Source organism: Rhipicephalus microplus, chromosome 5 (genome assembly GCF_043290135.1).
Source record: "Rhipicephalus microplus isolate Deutch F79 chromosome 5, USDA_Rmic, whole genome shotgun sequence".
Lineage (NCBI taxonomy): Eukaryota > Metazoa > Arthropoda > Arachnida > Ixodida > Ixodidae > Rhipicephalus > Rhipicephalus microplus.
This window is the reverse complement of record NC_134704.1, coordinates 78,519,815-78,533,336: the sequence shown is the minus strand read 5'-3', so window position 1 is coordinate 78,533,336 and position 13,522 is coordinate 78,519,815. Positions and strand designations below refer to the sequence as shown.

The 13,522-nt window shown below is 47.6% G+C and overlaps 1 protein-coding gene and 1 long non-coding RNA gene across 3 annotated transcripts in view; both read right to left on the bottom strand.

The window, feature by feature from the left end:
• bdg (sodium-dependent transporter bedraggled) overlaps positions 1-5,783 on the bottom strand; it is a 201,920-nt gene extending 196,137 nt beyond the window's left edge. For both annotated transcript variants that reach the window (XM_037425268.2, XM_075895711.1), the window contains exon 1: positions 5,318-5,783. The gene's annotated coding sequence lies outside the window, so the exon portion shown is untranslated. The remainder of the gene's footprint in view (positions 1-5,317) is intronic.
• A 5,866-nt stretch (positions 5,784-11,649) lies between these two features.
• LOC142817303 (uncharacterized) lies at positions 11,650-13,047 on the bottom strand. Its single transcript, XR_012895161.1, has 2 exons — positions 12,543-13,047; positions 11,650-12,483 (listed from the first exon to the last, which is right to left on the bottom strand). It is a non-coding gene; the product is annotated as an uncharacterized LOC142817303 (long non-coding RNA).
• Positions 13,048-13,522: the final 475 nt, after the last annotated feature.

Here is a 13,522-nt window from a genome sequence, read left to right as displayed (position 1 = left end):
GTGACGTTCAATTCCAATGGCACACATCCAGATCAAGTTTTTCTTCTGTGAGCGGAGCAATCGCATTACAATGGCGGATTAGGAGCGTTAATTGTGCGTTCCAATGGCATATCGAAAGCAACCGCCGATCACGGATCGCTCCGTGGAGTAGGTATTTTTGCCCCGCCGAAATCGGCAGATTTGACCGGAAGTTCAATCGACGTATACTCTGTACGCCCGCCTTTCATCCAATCACCGATGGATGTCCGGAAAACGCTTTGCACTCCCTCGCACCCTCTCGTGCTCCCTCGCTAGATTTCCGCTCACAAAGAGCTACCGTCCAGACGCGCGCATTCCAATCGCAGATTTGGCGATGAGCAATCCCGCTCGCATATGCGCGCTCCATTCGCAATCCGGCCCAGCCCTCGCGATCTGCCATTGGAATTCAACAGGAATGATGACGAGAGGGCAAAGCTTGGTCCTAAGGTCCATAATGTTGATGTGGACGACTAGTATGAAGGGTTTGTGCTTGTAGGTGCTTTATATTACTCTGTCAGTATTATGATTGATGAGTGCATTGTTAAGCTTCTTTTTTTATTGTGCGTGTATGTGTGCGTTGTCTCAGATATAGAAACGGAGCGTTGTTTCCCCGCATAATATAAACTTAGTAAAATCAAGAGTCGACAACAAAGCTCGGTAAAGTCGATCATGTGTAAGTTGAAGTCACCGACTAGTATAAAAGGTTGTGCTTGTGTTTTATATTGTACCTTCACAGTTATAATCGCTGTTCGTCTATTTCAAACTTTTATTATTGATATACACACGTTTCGACTATTGCAGCTGTTATCTAACCGTCATGACAGCGGACAATGGGTTTCGACGACAAAGGCAGGTTCTAAGGCCTATAATGTGTACGTCGACGTCTCCGACTAGTATAAATGGTTTGTATATCTACGTGTGTTATACTGATCCGTCACACTTACGATTGATATTAATCTATCCTTAAACATTTTTTTTTTTGAGGGGGGGGGGGGTGTCTGTCTCACATCCACAGATCTACCCATGACGGACGCGGCCGACGACAAGGCTACGTCCTTGAGAGCTTCGTTCCTAATAATACCTGGATTAAAAAACAATTATATTAGTGTGTGTGTTCTTATATATCTGTGTAGTAGGTATAAAGGTGACAAATGTAAAAATTTTGTGGGGGGGAAGGGAGGGACTAATTTATTCACATCGCAGCCGAACTCCTGCCCTCTTGCAAACGCTACTGATCTCAACGAAGGAATCCCTACGTGAAACGCGTTGAATGGTTACAAGTTTTCTGTTTACTTTTCTTATATATCGAGTGCCATCCAACCTTGTCCCATTTTACAGTCGAAAACCAGATAATCAACCGGTTAACCTCCATCCCTCACCTTTTTCTTAATACAGTGAACTTCAGTAAACGTGCTTAGACAACCCGTGAAGTTCCCGCACTTTCACGCCTTTGGCGTCATGCCTTTCCTGCTGCATCCAATTTATCGCCACTTACACTTCTATCTTAACGCACTGAGCTTTGCAGAACGGCAGAGTCTTCTTGGCGGTCGACCAACCGTATTCAACGAGCCAGACGGAGAAAGCTTATAGATGCTGTCGCGGCATTGCACGGCAAAACTCTCGAGAAGGCGAAAACGGCATTTCACTTTCGGTCACTATATCAAAAGCCCGATGAAGGCCGACGATAAGCACGGGGTACGAAACTATGCGATGATATTGATCGTTGAAAGGGTGCGCCCGCTATCTCGTCATTTGTTTTATCTCTCTCTCTCTCTCTCTCTCTCTCTCTCTGAAGGTCCGCAGCTGCGGGAACCAGCTGCCTCGCAAGGTCGTTCATTCGCACCAGTATGACACCGCACCGCGCTGGCCAAGAAAAAAAAAAGTAAATAAGCGAATGAATAAAAACATACGCGCGAACGGGAGTATATAGGGTGCGACACGTAGTAAAAACGGACGGTGCCAGGTCGACAGCTATAGCATTGAAACACATGTTGTTGGTCGGTCTGCCTGTCCAACTTTGCGTTATTTTCGCATATACATGAAGACAAGTTTTTTTTTTTTTTTCTGTCGTGGTTACCTTTTAGGGCAGTCTTATTTTCTGTATTTTTTTTCTTGTAAATGAGGAGGTTCCCAACTTCATAAACGAAAATTAACGTGTATGCGATTCTGCTTGTTATTTGCGGTTTATCGCGTGGCCTTTCTCAGACTGATACGTTCGCATATTTAGGGCGGAAGGTTCGACGGCTATGCCGCATTTTCCTCTTTTTAAGAGGCATCGTTGTGCGTATGATCACGCTTGAACGCTTCGATCCGCCGCGGTGGTTGCAGTGCGCGGATGCAGACACGAAGTTCGCTGCTTCGGAACCGGCGGTGGCAGAGTCGCGTTTCGATGCAGGTGAAATGATAGAGCCCCATTTGCAGTGCGTTTCAGTGCCGGGTGAATGACACTATAGATGGTCTGAATTTCCCGAATGCTCCACTTCGCTGCGCCTCATATCGTGGTTTTGGCATGCAGAAGCCCAGAAGTTATTAAATGCGAAGCATTTCTTTGCGTGCTGTAAGCACTTTCGGCATCCATCCATCCATCCATCCATCCATCCATCCATTCATCCATCCGGCCGTCCGTTAGTCCATCCGTCCGTCCGTCCGTCCGTCCGTCCATCCATCCATCCATCCATCCATCCATCCATCCATCTACCTATCTACCTATCTACATATCTACCTATCTACATATCTACCTACCTACCTACCTATCTACCTATCTACATATCTACCTATCTATCTACCTATCCATCTATTTATCTATCCATCTATCTATCCATCTACCTATCTATCTATCTATCTATCTATCTATCTATCTATCTATCTATCTATCTATCTATCTATCTATCTATCTATCTATCTATCTATCCGCTTACGTGTCTGGGTGCCCTCGTGATCACCCTCTTAACTCGGTGTGAACAAAAATTAGTATGGGAGGGTAAGGTGGTTTGAGGAACATGACGCGCTGGCCCAAGACATGTATAAGGTCACAATCCCGTCGCGTACGTCATCAAACACTTCCCGCCAAACCGTGGCACATACCCGCAGGCGGGTATGTGCCACTGGAATGCGCGTATGATTGACCCTTGGTAGATACCCAGGAACGGCGAGAACATACATGAGTAATTTGAACGGGTGAGAGTTAAGAAAACCCTGACATCAGCATAGTTGACCTGATGAATGCAAAAAAAATGCCAGGCCTGCGAGGAAGGCACGCGGCACAGTCACGGCGAAAGCTAGAAGAGCGGCCTTTCAGAGCCTTTTCAAAACATTCATTGGGTAACTACTGCAAGCACACTTGCTTGATACCCACTAGGGCATTAATAACAAACTTTTGGGTAATAATAAACTTTCTTGTCGGCATTCACTGTGCTATTTTTCGTCATTCTTCTGAGAAGCATGGTATCCGCTAAACACTTGCAAGAAATTTCGAACCAATTGTTCATGCAGTGACTGACGACGATGAGAAATTACGGCTGAAGTGGGTACGCGTCACTGTCAATAGGAGAACAAGAACAAGTTTTTTTGTAATGTGTTCGAGCATTGGACGACCCGCTCGTCAAGCTATTCACAATGTGTGACGCCTGGTTGTTCGTTCGCTGTTTTAAAACGCTTTATGAGTTGTATTAACGCGATTGCTTTCCCGACATCAAGCCTGCCTAAGACAAGTTTGACAAGTCCCAAGCACCGGCGTAGCTCCGTGGTAGAATACAGGGCTGTCACCCATAGCAAACCTATGTTTCAAGCTCCATGTGTTTTTAGTGCTAGGTGCTCGGCGGCGGCGGACAACAGCGCGTGACCCTAGATGTGATCTCATAACAGCTTTCACGGTAAAATAAATGTCAACGTATCGGCAGGGATCGAATACCAGCATTATGCGCGGCAATTAAGTATTGTACCACAGAGCCACGCCAGATCTCGGAACTACTTTTCGAATAGACCATAATGTTTGTGAAACGTATAATGTGGTTGCTGTGCTGTCTATCCTGTTTAATAAACATTGCATATGTGTACTCCTCTGATACAGCAGCCACGTTGGGTTAACGTCAATTGTTGGTACCTGTCTTGCGCTGAAGTTGATTTATGTAGCAGTGTCGAAGGCTACCCTCCTCGCCCGCACCACCGCTTCGTATCGGCTTATTGCTTTGTTGCTAATACTCCGTTTCTGTTGGCACCGTTGCGCAAGTGCAAACAACTGGCTATACAAACATCTGCAACTGTTCAACATACATCTGTGCGTGCAAAGTCTGTACATATAATTAGCGTCATTGCATGACGTGTCACTAATTTTTAAAAAAATTACAAAACGGTCACCTTCCCTCCGCATGTTTCGCATGACGTTGACTCCCAAGGTAAGTGGGATCTGCCGAATTTTCATGGACCACTTTAAGCCCAGTACCACGTCGAATCGACACTCAATCGCATAAGTAGCTTACAAGGCTGCCACTTTATGCTACAATAAATATCTTTATTACCCGAACTTCCTTTTTATTAACATTATCTGTTATTCAGTTCATTTTTCTTTCAATTTTCTTTCATTCTTTTTTAGGACGGCGGGAGGGGGGTCACTTAACACTGCTTGTTTTCTTTCACTGTGCATGAAATACGGTCGCCTTCACCGATCAAAATTTCAGGCCTAACGATAGAGTCATTACATAATCACCACGAAGACCAGTTTTTGATCTGAAGAGAAGTTAAAACGAGTGAGAAGGGCTGAGTCAAACTGAATTGCTCAGCGATTTCGCAAGTAAACATTATTTATGACATTTACGTTGGCTTATGTTTGTCTGTAATCGATAAAAACGTTTTTTTCTTCGAAACAATTTTAAAGAACAGTCGGTCGAAGCATCAAGTGCTTGTGAAAAGGAAAAACAGATACGATTCACTTTTTTTTTTTTTTTTTTGCTGTGCGTACTATGCGGGAGGCATCCCCAACAGAGTTCCTCGCAGGAAACATATCGTAATCACGCAACCTGATATTGGCTAGGTACAAGTGCCCGGCGTCGAGACTGTGATTGACAGGCGGCGAGTACCACCGCGAGCCACGTGCGACACAACTCTACTGCAATGTTTTCCTTTCTCGTACCAGAACGATTACTTTTCCTCGTTTTTCACGGGTTCAAACAGCTAGAAGTCACCTCATTCAGCGCCATATCCTCCACCACCGTGTAGCCACAGGCGTAGAGCAGCGAAATGCTCCGTTTGACACGAGAAAACTCGAGACAAAAACGCTAAAAGAGCGTCGTCTGCTACTCACCTCATGCGAGGCATCCCACACGGGGCGATGATGAATCCGCGCACTTGGTCGTTTCCTCGATGCTTCCGTCAACGCCTCCCTCCTTGGGTTGCAATGATAAAGCACTAGCCGCGGGCTGTTTCTTCCGCAACGGAACAAAACAACGACTCGCGTGGGCCACCCGGCGAAAGAAGCGCGGCAGCACAACTTCACGCACGAGCCAGTGGCCACAGAGAATATGGAAGGAAGGTGGCAGACGAAAACGGCCGGTCAACACTGGCAACAGACGACCGAGAAAAGCCGGGCTTATCCAGCGAAGAGTGAAGGAAGGCGCAGCTTGGCACGCGCGCACACGACTTCCTCCTTGACGCCTACAACGTCGGGAACCAAGCGGACCAACCGTCACTAGCGAAGTCCGCCAGTGAACTGATCTCTGCAGCGGCTGAGCGCGAGCAGCCGAACGACGCGATCGCTCTCCGCATCCCTCGGCGCGTCGGCGTTTCCCCCACCCGTCGGCGCTCCCGCAAAGGCGTTCGCGTGACGTCGGGTCACGTGCCGTGACGTCATGCAGGGGCCCGCTGCTTGGAAGCGCGCTGCCGCCCAGGCGCTTGGTTCCGTTTCAAGGTTGGGTCACCGGTCACATACTTCCTGTTCGGTTCGGAGCGTTGGCAATAGGCTTTCTCTTCCTGCGGTTTATGGAGTTTGCCCCCTATCTTCAGGAGCGGCGTCAGGATTTCTCGACTGAGGGGGAAAGGAGTGAAGGTAGGGAGGCGGGATATTTGCATAGTTTGTGCGATATTGGCGTTGTGTTATGTAGATGTCTGCTTCATATAGAAGGGTGGTAGACAGATTATAGGGGAGGGTCTCCTGTCTTTCTATTCACTAAGAAATAAAGGTAGTGGGGCAAAGAGGCGGGGTACTTTCATTGTGTTTTGTGGATGTTTGCCTTATGGAGGGGTCACAGAAATAGGGGGGGGGGGGCGGTGCCACTGCTGTGCGCCTTCGTTTGCCAGCTTGCGGAACCGTTCATCAAAGTAGCTGTGGCCATACTTACGGTCGTGTCATTGACTGCCGGATGTGCCTCTGTCCAGTGGCGTAGACAGGGTGCGGGGCGGCGGCCCCCCGAAATTTTCCGTGCTTTCATGCACCACCGACCAGTGGCGTCGCCTGGGGGGAGGAACTCATTGGGCTCCGTCGTAAATTCCAGGCCACGTGCGGTGCCATAAAGTTTCGCTCGCTTGTTTTCAAGAGCCCAGACATCCTCTCGGCAGCGTTTTCTGACCATGCTCCAAAGTTGTTGCATGGCCCTTTCGAGCACACGCAGAAAATGCAGGAGGTTGGAAATGCTTTTGAAAATTTCTTCCCGGAATGGGAAAAATAGACAAGGACAAAGAAAACTTACGTTTAACAACTAACTTCATAAGTATGTTATCGTAAAAACTAAAGGAAATTATAGAAGTAACGCCTTGCAGCACGTGTTTTACCTTTTCACCACTCGCAATAACCCACTGAAAACGGCTACAACCGCCCAATGCGGATTCTTGATTTGTGGGGTTTAACGTCCCAAACCCACCATATGATAATGAGAGACGCCGTAGTGGAGGGCTCCGGAAATTTTGACCACCTGGGGTTCTTTAACGTGCACCCAAATCTGAGCACACGGGCCTACAATATTTCCGCCTCCATCGGAAATGCAGTTGCCGCAGCCGGGATGTGATCCCGCGACCTGCGGGTCAGCAGCCGAGTACCTGAGCCACTAGACCACCGCGGCGGGGCCAATGCCCACTGTCGTATACTGGAGTATTGTTCAGAGCATTATACTGTTAAATGTACAATGGTGTGATCTTGCTTTTTTTTTCGATTTCAGTTCTGTTAGTTTTCTTTGATCATTTGTCTATTTCTACGAGCACGTGTGTATTACTCCCTAAAATAATGCCTTCCGCTTCTGTGCTAGAGGTATTAAAAATAAATAGCAATAATAAATAAATAATAAATAAATAGCAATCAGCAAACTGATACTGTGCTTCACTCATATGGTCTTCCGAGAAAAATTCTCGTACAAGTTAATTCACCGTAATTCACCAGCGCTATCACTGCTTGCGTAGGACATCGGAAAAGGTCGCAACTTGATGCTGACAAAAAAAGACGTCTCGCAGGTTCGGCTCCTTCAAAGGGACGAAGAATCCACTCTTGGTAGTTCACGCACTCCGGTCTCATTTTCGGTTTTTAATTATGGTGAGCAGAACTTTTCCCGTCGAGCTCTGCGTGTGCAGCACGGCTGTTCTAACTTCTCAGTAATTGTGTAAAACTTAAAACCAGGCTAACTGAGCATTTTCTTGGGTTATCAGTTTTGTCTGTCACGTGGAAGAACTGTGGTCAAAACGTGAGAGGACGTCATAGCTCTGCCTTTAACGGTATAACGTGATAGCGCGAACGTGATCGCGCAACAGTAGAATGTGATAGGCCCCGTACACACCGCTTTCTCCGCTGCTAGCCTCACATCGGTTCTCTATCGATGCCTCAACCGTGCTGTACGCAAAGAAACGGATACCTGTGTGCATAATGCTAGTCTTTTCAAACTAAACCGAAATTTCTACTGCAAATGTACAGTTGGGAAGTGCCCACTACGCTGCAATTATACCTTTTTGAGAGTCGGCGAAAAGCCCGATTATTACGCGACCTGAACCTCAGCAGCTGCTCACGTTTTTGATGCTTTTGCAACTGGTGACGATTTATTTACGAGATGGAACGCTTTGCAATAGGTGATCCCTTAGAACCACAGATCATTGCGGAATTCACATGTGCGGACGCCTGGTGCGATTCTACGCCTTTTCCACACAATGTGGCATGCGTTGATTGATTTATTGATATGTGGGGTTTAACGTCCCAAAACCACCATATGATTATGAGAGACGCCGTAGTGGAGGGCTCCGGAAATTTCGACCACCTGGGGTTCCTTAACGTGCACCCAAATCTGAGCACACGGGCCTACAACATTACCGCCTCCATCGGAAATGCAGCCGTCGCAGCCGGGATACGAACCCGCGACCTGCGGGTCAGCAGCCGAGTACCTTAGCCACTAGACCACCGCGGCGGGGCTGTGGCATGCATTGAGATGGTTCCTCCCACCATATAATACCCATTTATAGTTTTCTTTAGGCTGTTTTCAGCCATGGTGTGGCGCTATGGTAGAACGTCTGCTTGCCACGCAAAAAAAAAAAAAACCTGGGCTCAATTTTCATTCAAACCGAACATATTTATATTTACTTTATTTGCATTTCTAATTTTTTTTCCACTCACAGACAACGCTCATTTTTCACTCACAACCGCCGACACCGGAATTTCCGCCAAACGAGATCTCCAACGCAGTCGCGTTAAAACAGCCGACACATTACAATGAGTGAAGATGAATCAAATCAAATCAAATCATTTATTTCCCAGAAAGAAACAGGTTCTGGAGAGGTTCACTGGCTAGAAGCTGTGGACAGCTTGACGAGGCCAGTGAACCCTATACAAGGCAGGTGGGACAATGACAAAGATGTGTATAACAGTAAAGACCATAAGCTAACATTACAATACCAAATACGGTGTAATAAAAACGGTAATGTCGTTTCAAACCTTTCAAAACTCGCAAAACATGCCCCCCGCGCCACCGCTGAAAGACTGACGCTATTATGTTGCCGGCGCGTACGCGTTTTTTTTTTTTTTTTTAATCTTGAAGAAAACAAAACGCGGGTGCTTGATGTCAGTTGGTTCGAAAAAAGCTGTTCAGTAAGATCGAACTGAGGACCTGAGCGTTAGGCTACGAGTATCCAAGAAGCCACTCGCTTGAGGAGGAAAAACACGGACTCACTGCTACACTATACCGCCAGTCTGTCACGCATGTTGTTACGAGTGATAAACAGGAAAGAGAAATTGTTGAAGACACGCTTTTGCCACTGAACTTCAAACCACTTTGTTTCAAATGGAATAGCGGTCTAACGGATCTCAAGCTTACTTTCCTTCCTTTTTACACAGATATTTCTTCAAGATAGATCATCACTTATGCGGCTCAAAAGAAGGCGCTGACATCAGAGACATCAGAGCCAGAGGCATCAAAATCAAAGACGCATGTACCTTCTGTGCTAAATGTCTCTTCTGGTGAGAACTGCCACCTATTCTTTCTTTATTGGTTTACTTATTGCATATGCTTTAAGAAAGGGGCAGTGATAACGTACTAAATAAATTGTGACGTCTTAATTATTCACCCGTTTCAGATTCCTGAAAATGTCATCCTAAAGCAAGCTTGATGTTGGAATCTACACAGATGTCTCAAAAGTGGATGATCAGACAGAACATTCACTGCTAACTTCTCCTTGGGTGCCTCCGCAAGGCAACATGTTTAACCCCACCGCGGTGGTCTAGTGGCTAAGGTACTCGGCTGCTGACCCGCAGGTTGCGGAATTGAATCCCGACTGCGGCGGCTGCATTTCCGATGAAGGCGAAAATTTTGTAAGGCCCGTGTGCTCAGATTTGGGTGCACGTTAAAGAACCCCAGATGGTCGAAATTTCCGGAGTCCTCCACTACGGCGTCTCTCATAATCATATGGTGGTTTTGGGACGTTAAACCCCACATATCAATCAAATCAATCTACCGTGTTTAAATGTATGAACAATTTGAAGCAAAAACACAGGCTTCAAATGAATTTGCTAGACAGGTACCGACGGCTTAGCTACTCGACGCTTCCAGAGGGCGCGTTTTGCCGAGTGTGCCCCCTTTTCAGCAGAAGCGAGCTTGGCAAGGACCACACATGCGCGCATGTATCTAAGCACAGTTTTTTCTACAAATACTTCAGAGCGCTGCTTCGCATGTGTGTGGATTGTGGCGGCATGGAACCCCCCAAAAAAAACATTTGGGAAGTTGCCCAAATAATGCGTCGTATTTAAGCCCAGATGTGCAAAATCGGAATATAGCAATCTCTACGGGAATCAAGGAGAGCCTAGTCACAAAAGTAAACGCTGCAGGCTGCTTTTTCGTACTCGCTGATGAAACGACGGATGTTGCTGGTATCAAGCAGCTTATACTGTCTGCTCAAGGTTTACCTTAATAAAGATGCCAACGAAATCGAAGAAGTGCTTTTAGGCTTTGTGCCGATTCACGAAGGTTGCTCCTAGACATGGATATTAACATGCAGCATCTTCGTGGTCGTCAAGGGTACATGATGGTGTGAGCTCGATGGCTGGCAAAACGAATAGTGTCCAAACTGCTGTTCGTAAGAAATATCCACCCGCACTCTTCTACACTCACTGCACTCGCCATACATTCACTCACGGCACGCTCCATCACAAATATCAGAAAGTGTCTCGGGACTCTAAAAGCAACGTCCGTCTTTTTCCCTAAATCTTCTAGCCGCTGACATGTTTTGCGAAAAATGAGAAGTTTTAGCTGTCCCAAGACTATATGAGGCGGCGCCTTTTTTGAACTGTCGATCGCCGCACTAGAGGAGATTAAGTACCGCGGAAGAGGTGAAAGTCTAGCGCAGGCAAACAGTCTGTAATGTTGACACTCTTGTCACCATCTTCCTTGCAAGACTGCATGTGGTGTAGAACGTGCTAGCACTGAGTTCGCCACTGTCAAAGAGGCTGCAGGGGAGAAGCCTGGGCAATAGCGATGCCATTGACGACATAGAAGCGGTACAGCAGGCAATTCAAAATGACCGCGAGAATGCCAATGCTTACTTCCCGAAATTGTTTGCACGAGTGCAGACATTGGCCAAAAAATTTAATGGGGAAATCACCAGCCATCGAGCCAATGACCGGAAGCAAGACCATGCGACCAATGTTTTCGAGAGCGCAAAATACTATTTTCGCAGAAACCCTGGTCAATCCGTTTATAAACCATGTCTTACGCAGCCAAACCAACGGTTCTAAAAGCGCGTGCAGGGCACTTCCAGAGGATTTATTGATTGATTTGTGGGGTTTAACGTCCCAAAACCACTATTTGATTATGAGAGACGCCGTAGTGGAGGGCTCCGGAAATTTTGACCACCTGGGGTTTTTTAACGTGCACCCAAATCTGAGTACACGGGCCTACAACATTTCCGCCTCCATCGGAAATGCAGCCGCCACAGCCGGGATTTGATCCCACGACTTGCGGGTCAGCAGCCATGTTACGCACTTTGGGTGAGGCCCCGCCGATTCAACACCGACGGGCGGCAGACTCGCAGGATTCCACTTTACGCTTCGGCCTGCGACGCCTAAAAGGCCTCGAAGTGGCACATTTCAAATTTATTTGCGGGTTGGTCGACCCGTGCGGGTTTGCACGTGTGGTGATGTATGGGCCTGACCAACGCACTCATAGAGCAGACACGGAGTTTGATTACACACAAACAAGCATTTAATTAAAACAGGGGCAAAGTCAGGAGTTACAAAAATAACAGAGGAAGAATAACACTGATACGCGATGGGAAGAACGACTATGAAACAAGCTATGCTCTAAAAGAACACTACGAGAGGTACAGACAAAAGACAAACACGTGGAATAATAATAAAATAACAACAAGATGGAAATCATAGGAGAGGGATACAAACGAAAATAATTACAGAATTATCATGGTGGCGCTTTTGAATTTCAACGTGCGACGCAGCGCACCCTACAAATATTTTAAAAAAAGGCTGGTTAAAACAATTTAACAGTTTAAAAAAAGTCACAATAAAAGTTCCATACGGACCAGGCCAGCTCTTGGTGCACGTAGGGGAGTTGACGGGTGCCTCTGAAGGTCTCGCCGGCTTGGTAGACGACGAGGGTGCCCGGAATTGCAGCCGTCTCAATACGTTGCGCGGGTCACTCCGTGCTCGCCGCCTACGCGAGACTCGCGACACCGACGACCGCACTTGTTGCTGGCTGTACGTCAACTGCCTTTTCCGATGCAGTCCAAACCTCTTCAGCGGCGTACACGTGATCCCGTCTCATCTGGGGGTAATTGTCCTTTTTTAGGCCGCCGGTTCCCCTTTCGGTACAGGTGCAGGGAAGACAAGCCGGCGCCACGCTGGGTCGTTAGTCGCCGGATGTCGTCCCCCGAACACAAAAGCGCCCCTCTTTGGAAGATGGGGCCCGCGGATAATCCGAAAATTGGAGTCGTTTGTGACAAGCCACTAGACCACCGTGGCGGGGCTACTTCCAGAGGACTTTTCAGCAATTGTGCCATCTGCAATACCACCACTGCATGCAAGATGATCGAAATAAATCAGCAGAAACTCTTCTTACCATTTTTGCGCATGACGTTGAAACGAGGGCGACTTTTGGAGAACCGCGACTATGGCGGACAAAATTGCGGAACAAAGCAGTAAACCAGCGTCCCAGCACAGAACCAATGCCCTCTGTCATTGCGACAGCAGGTTCTATCCGAATGTATACAAGCTGCTGCAGATTCTAATCACATCGGTGCGTATCGCGCATCGGCGCGTAATGTAGGATGTCGCATTTCGCGCTGGTTGCCGTGGGGCCGCGCCGACGAACGCTGGTCGTGCCTGGCGTCAGACTATAGAGTGCTCGCGTTTGGCTATATACGTAGGGTCACTGTGCCCAGAGTGCGCGCGCTTCAATAGAGAGTTTTAGTACTGCGGAATGGTGCTACGTACGCATCACGCAAGCGCCTTGCGTTACGTGGCGTCGTTTGCCACTAATCGGCTTTTAGTACGCCGTAGTACCCGCGTTCGTAACGAGCGTGAAGCGTGTTGCGCCATCTGGTAGATCAAAATAGAAGCACGTGTTGTTGACAGCCAATGAGAGTCAATCCAAGTGTTATAGCCAGATTATGGCCATATTTTAAGCCACAGAGCCGGTCGGTGCTTGCCCTCGATGCCGCCAATTTGCAAAACAAAGTCTCGTGCTGTCGCGAACTTGTTCGAGAGCGGCGCGATCAGCTCATACGTACGCACGCACGCATCTCATGCGTGCGTACGTAGCGGCTGCGTACGTAACGCGATACGTGCGCGTTGCGGTCTGCGCATGCGCACTACGCAGAACGTGGCATCCTTACGTACGCAATGCCGCCACGTACGCAGCGTACGCAGTACTAAAACTCTCTAGTGCTACATTGGAGTATATTGGGCTGTTCATGATGCGCTCGCGGCCGTTTTGCTAGCTCCACATGCACCGAATTCGGGGTTACGTGACGTCAATGGGTGACGAAATATATGACTGGTGCAAACATGATGACCCTGACACGCGTGTCATGTAAGAAT